The sequence below is a fragment of the Panthera leo genome, chromosome B3 (assembly GCF_018350215.1).
Source record: "Panthera leo isolate Ple1 chromosome B3, P.leo_Ple1_pat1.1, whole genome shotgun sequence".
NCBI classification, from domain to species: Eukaryota; Metazoa; Chordata; class Mammalia; order Carnivora; family Felidae; genus Panthera; species Panthera leo.
The window spans coordinates 1,227,523-1,233,367 of record NC_056684.1 but is presented as its reverse complement, the minus strand read 5'-3'; the positions used below and the strand labels follow the sequence as shown (position 1 = coordinate 1,233,367).

The following is a 5,845-nucleotide window of genomic DNA, read 5'->3' as shown; positions in this document are numbered from 1 at the left end:
GTACGTCATTCAGGGCTCGCACCGGCCACACGTAAGAGAAAACAGATCTACCAGTGGCTTAACTACACCGGAATTCGTTTTTCACAAATCACAGGAATCCTGAAGAAGTCTATTCAGGACCAGCGCAGCTGTGTCTGGGGTTTTGTTCGTTTTTTGGCTCTCTGCTGTGTCATTCTTAATGTGTGAGTTTTATCCTCATGGTTGCAAAATGGCTGCTCCTCTTCCAGCCATCACTTTCACATTCCAGGCTGGGCACAGGCATAGGCCGGCTGAGTGGGCTTCATTTTCCCTGAGGCCTCACAGAGTAGACTTCTGTTTGCGTCTCACCGGCCGACACGTTCACCTGGTCACTTCTAACTGCAGTGGAGTTGGGAGGGATTTTAAGTTGGACACCTTGCCGTGCTGAACAAAATCAGCGTTCTGTTACTGACATGGAATTTTGAGGGAAGGAAAGAACGGGTGCTGGTTGAGCCACCAGCACGGTCTCCCGAGGGAGAAGGAGATGGCAGGCGGGGCCAGCAGAGAAGGGACACCCGGGGTGCTCATTACAAAGCCGAAATGTCACGTCAGGAATTTTTAAGCGGGGCTTGAACCGTTTTCACCTCCTTCTCGACTCAGCAAATATTTCAAACGTCTCTTTCTTTACAAATGCCCAACTCATGAGACCGTAACATTTCCCTTTACTTATAAATAATCCTTTCTGGCTGCTTAGGGAAAAAAAAAAAAAAGCAGGATAAGTTAAAAATACATAATTACCCAAAGACGGTGTTAATTGTACTTCCAGATCCCAGCAGGGACCTCCATCCTGGAGAATTCATGAATGCCTGACCCGGAGAACTGTAATGAAAAAAAATGTCACTGGAGACCAACATTTTGAATTATTGATTAGAAGGGGGTTTCTAGGCTCTTTCTTTTTAATTACCCAGAAGAGGTGAAGCAGAGAGAGAGAGAGAGAGAGGGAGAGAAGACAGAGATTTGAAGGAGCCGGGGGTTTGGAAACTGCCGTGTGGTACCCCCTTTGTGTAAAGCTGTATAGCTGTGGGGCCGCGGGCCCAGGTTCCAAGAAAGGGGGCTTGGCAGAGGGGGCAAAAGAATGAGTGCTGAGGACCCGGCTGGGACAAGAACGCCAGGTCTGTACTGCTGAGTGAGCAGGCTGGGTGCCCGGTCGGTGGCCGCGAGCTTCCCTCGCACGCTCCTGAGACCCCAGGACCTTAGCCAGGCACCTGCAGCCCCGCTGTCCTGAGGGTTTGCTGGGCTGCCCGAAAGAAACAGCAGAGAAGCCTCTTGGGACTCAGATCCTATCGGGGTGCAAAGGGATCAAGATCTTGAGAGGAAGAGGGCAGATCGAGGCCGCCTATGTTTGGGGGAAGCGTCTACGAAATGAGAGCCCGCCGGGAAGGTGTGCACTGCTGACCGAGCCCAGAGCGGCCCTAGTGAGCTTGTCACAACTTGCTGTCCGGACTGGCAGTGCCCTCCGCCTCGCCCTCTGTGACCGTCCCCCGGGCCGACCCCGTTGCCCCTCGGGCGTTGTTGGCGGTCCCTGTTCAGCCGTGATCGCTCCGACGTTGCCGTTCCCTCCAGGAGGACCCGCCCTCCCTTCCCTGCCCCGGACCGAGGCCTCCTGGCACCCAGTCTCCAGCTTCTGATACCGCGTTCTCAGCCTTTAACACTTTACGGGTTGACTCACGGACGACATAAAGCAGCATCCTAACCACTGGTGGGTGTAGGGGTGCAGTGGCTGCTGTGTGAGCACGTTGCTGTGTGACTGTCTGCCCCAGCCACCTGCAGAGTGCGGCTTGTCTTTTTTTTAACATTTATTTATTTTTGAGACAGAGAGAGAGAGAGCATGAACAGGGGAGGGTCAGAGAGAGAGGGAGACACAGAATCCGAAACAGGCTCCAGGCTCTGAGCCGTCAGCACAGAGCCCGACGCGGGGCTCGAACTCGCGAACCCCGAGATCACGACCTGAGCGGAAGTCCGACGCTGAACCGACTGAGCCGCCCAGGCGCCCCGGAGCTCACTCGTCTTGCTGGACTGGAGCTGCGACCCCCACTCTGGGCTCCCGCGACAACCATGACCTTGCCGTGACCTTGACGAGCCCAGGTCCATCACATTCGCGGGGCCACACGCCGCGGTCTCTGACGCGGACTTCCTTTGCTCAGGGGTCCTCGGTGCTGCCCCGGGTGCAGCGTCTCCCGGTCTCCGAGGCTCAGCGAGCGACACGCCCGCGCGTGGGCCACACGGTCCTTTCCGCCGCCGCTGGAGCCGGAACCCCCACGGCGCGTTCCGCAGCCACCGTTGTACGTTCCCGCCCACAGCGGACACGGCTTCCGGTTCGGGCCCGGCCCGGCAGTGCCTGTTGTTTGCCGCTTTGGGACAGGGGCCGCCCCGGTGGCTGCCGGGTGGCGTCTCTGGTGGTTTTGATGTGCATTTCCCAGTGGTTCGCGTGTGGAGCGTTACTGAGGCTGCCGGACTTTGTGATGAGACGCTCGCCCGGGAGGCGAGCGGCTCATCCCGCGAGTGTCCCTCGAGGCTGGGAGTCCAGGGGGCGGGGCCGGCCCGTGGTCAGCTCCTCAGACACCCCCCCCCCCCCAGCCCCGCGAAGCACCTTACAGTCCCCGCGTTACACGTGAGGGGCTCAGAGAAGTCCGGTGACCCGCTGGAGGTCACACGGCCGGTGTGGGTTGAGCCGGGAGCCTTGCTCTCGGCACCCGGGTCCCCGGCAGCTGCTGCACGGGGGTGGGCACCGCCCAGCAAGCCTGCTTCAGAGCCCACGGCGGGCATCCCTGGTCCTGCTCCAACCGACTGGCCTCCCGTCCCGGGATTTGCCGTCGTGGCCTCTGTCCTTGTCTGGGCCCATTCGGGCCGAGACCCTCGCTCCAGTTGGTACATGAGGACGCACCATCAGCCCCCTGTTGAGAGTTTAAATCACTAGGTAGGAGTCTGCCTTGGCATCCATTCCGTGTGGCCGAGCAGCCCGCGGGGCCTTGACCTGGCACGTCCCCCCCTCCCTCCCACAGGTCCCAACAGGTGCACACCCTAATAGCCCACAGGGTCCCAAGTGGGTGTGGGTTCCTGAGGTGGTTTCCCCCCGCACTCCTGGTGGGGCACAGCCTCTCCTGCCCCCCAGCTCCCTCCCCTTGTGTGGCCCCTTAGAGAAAACCCGTCAGGGCGCAGCCAAACCCTGCTCTTTTCAGTGCAAGCCAGCCAGCCATGCACCTGCCGGGAGTCCCAGAAGCACCCAGTCCGTGGACCCTAATCAGGGCGTGTGCCCGGGTCAGGCTGCTCCTGCCCGGTCCGCACCCCGTCCTGGCTCCCCGTGGGCCCCTCCAGGCGGGGAGCTTCCTCCAGACCTGTGAGTCATTCTCTTCCCTGGTTCACTTTCCCTGGTGGTCCCTGAGCCGTGCCTCCCCAGCAGACGCCCCACCCGCACTCGACGGGTGCTCACGAAGTCCAGCACCCCTGTGCTCGGCCAGGCTGGCCTTTGGGATGCCGAGCCGGACTCCCCACCTCGTCCAGCCTGATTCTTCCCTCACTTTTATCCTCCGAATTCAGGACGCATCCCGTGCTAGCAGGATGTGCTATGTGACCGTTGGGAATTTAGGCCATTTTCACCCCAGAGCTGGCCCCTTCCACACTCCTGCCTTCCGTGGGGACGTCCATCCCACCCCCACGCCCTCCATGCGATTCCGCAGCTGGGACTGGGTCCCCGACCCCAGACCATGTGTCCGCCCACCCGCCGTGGGTACTGGTCCCATGGTGGCCCAGGGACCCTCTCAGCCAGGGGGAGCCTGGCAGGCTGTGCGGAAGCAGATGGTGCTGGAAAGTGGTGGGGCTCCCCTCCAGGGCAGGGGAGGAGAGAGCAGGCTTGGACGCGGGGCTGGGTTATTATTCCCACACCGAGATGTTCCAGGTGCCTCCTCAGAGCCCTGGGCAGAGCCAGCGGCCTGCAGCCAGATGGGCCCCGAGGCCACCAGCCTGCCGCGTGTCCTGGCTGGGGAGGAAGGCACGTGGCAGAGGGGCCCGGAGGGAGGGTGGACAGCCAGCCCGAGCATCTGGCCTCCCTCCCTCCGCCCCTCCTGCACTGTTATCTCAACCCCTCTTTACAGACTCGTGTCCCTGAGGGTCCCGGCATCTCGTGCCCCAGGCCCAGCACTAAGCTGGGGGTCCCGGGCCCCACCGCCCGGGAATTCTGGTCCCGCAGGCAGACGCACTGGAGACGGGACACACCATCCACCGACAGGTGTGAACCTCGCTGCCAGGACGCCCTGAAGAAGCAGGACGGGAGGGGGCGAAGGGATTCCGAGCAGACTTGATGAGGCGCCCAGGCCGCGGCCAGGAGGACACATGGGTGCCAAGTGGCGGCAGAGAGAGGACCCGCGTCCCAGGCCACGGAGCGGAGTGTGTGTGGGCAGGAAGGGGCAGGGGGCGGGGTGCAGGGGCCTCCGCTGACTCTGAGATAGGTGCAGGGGGGTGGGGGCCCGGCAGGCTCGTTCCGCTGCAGGAGGCACGTTTTCCGGCACAGACGGGGAAGGTGGCTGGTGACGATGGCCGTGGTCCCGGTGCTCTGTGGTGGCGGTGTGGGGGCGGGCTCCACGGGCTCCCGGGTCCCCCCAGGGAAGAAGGGGCCAGGCCACCGTGGGGACCCGCAGAGGGTGGCCGGGGCTGCTCGGGCAGCACAGAGGGGGTGCCAGCAGCCCCACGCGCACCCCGATTCCCACGCTCATCAGCGCCACCACTTTACGGTCGGGCTGGACGCGAGGCCGGTGATGGAACGGGGTGGAGAGCCGCAGCGTCTCTCCTGCTTTGCCTTTCACCTGCAGGGCTGTCCCATGCCGTCACTGGTCTACAGTCTTCCTCATGCCGCCTGGTGTGACCCTCCCACATCTCCAGCCGCCATTTCCGGTCGTGCTCCCTGGCAGCGGGCCACATACTCGCTTCCCGGCACACGGTGCCAAGCTCTCACTGCCTCAGGGCCCTTGCACATGCTAGGCCGTCTGCTTGGAGTTTCCGTCCCCTACTCAGCCTTCTGGTCGGATCTCAGATGTCGTCCCCCCCGCTTCCACACAGATCGCGTGTGCTCATTTCCCACCGCAGGTAACCGCGTGCCTGTCTTTGCGATGGTTCAGGTTGGGCATCCCCACGAGGCCTCCTGGAGGGCAGAGTGGGGTCTGTCTTGCTCGTGGCCGCGTCTGCGGCACTCGGCACGGGTCTGCACAGAGCCGGTGCTCAGAAGTAGTTATTTCTGCGACTCTGTGAAAGGCAGGGGCAGACGCTCTGTAGGCCTGACCAAGCTCGCTTTCTGGCTCGCTTCCCCCAGAAGGCCCTGTGTGCACTTCCGGCCCAGAAGGCGGGTCTTTGTCGTGAAACCAGCTTTGCCGCTTTGCCTGGGACGGAAGCAGATGCCACCCGGTCCCTATGCGCGGCTTCTGGCCGGCAGCTTGTCACCCGCGAGCGCCTGAGTTGGTCTGTGACCCTCAGCCCCTGCCCACGCGGTGGGCTCAAGCCCGGGGAGGGTGGCCCCGTGGGGTTAAGCTCTGCCCCCACAGCACTGGGTCATTTGGTGACGTGCCCTTTCCTCCCCGCTCCCCCTCGGCCCCCAAATAAGCCACTTGACTTATTGACTTATTAGCCAAGTTGACTAAGTAAACATTAAAAAATTAAAAAAAAAAAAGAATTCGATACTTTTTAAAAATGTTTTACTTATTTTTGGGAGAGAGCAAGTGGGGGAGGGGCAGAGAGAGGGGGAGACACAGAATCCGAAGCAGGCGCCAGGCTCCGAGCCGTCGGCACAGAGCCCGACGCGGGGCTCAAACCCACGAACCATAAAATCATGACCTGAGCC

At 61.8% G+C, this 5,845-nt stretch overlaps 1 long non-coding RNA gene across 1 annotated transcript; it reads left to right on the top strand.

Annotated features, from left to right (window-relative positions):
* Positions 1 to 4,150: 4,150 nt before the first annotated feature.
* LOC122221513 lies at positions 4,151 to 5,585 on the top strand. The gene is made up of 3 exons (XR_006203270.1): positions 4,151 to 4,243; positions 4,824 to 5,097; positions 5,321 to 5,585. It is a non-coding gene; the product is annotated as an uncharacterized LOC122221513 (long non-coding RNA).
* Positions 5,586 to 5,845: the final 260 nt, after the last annotated feature.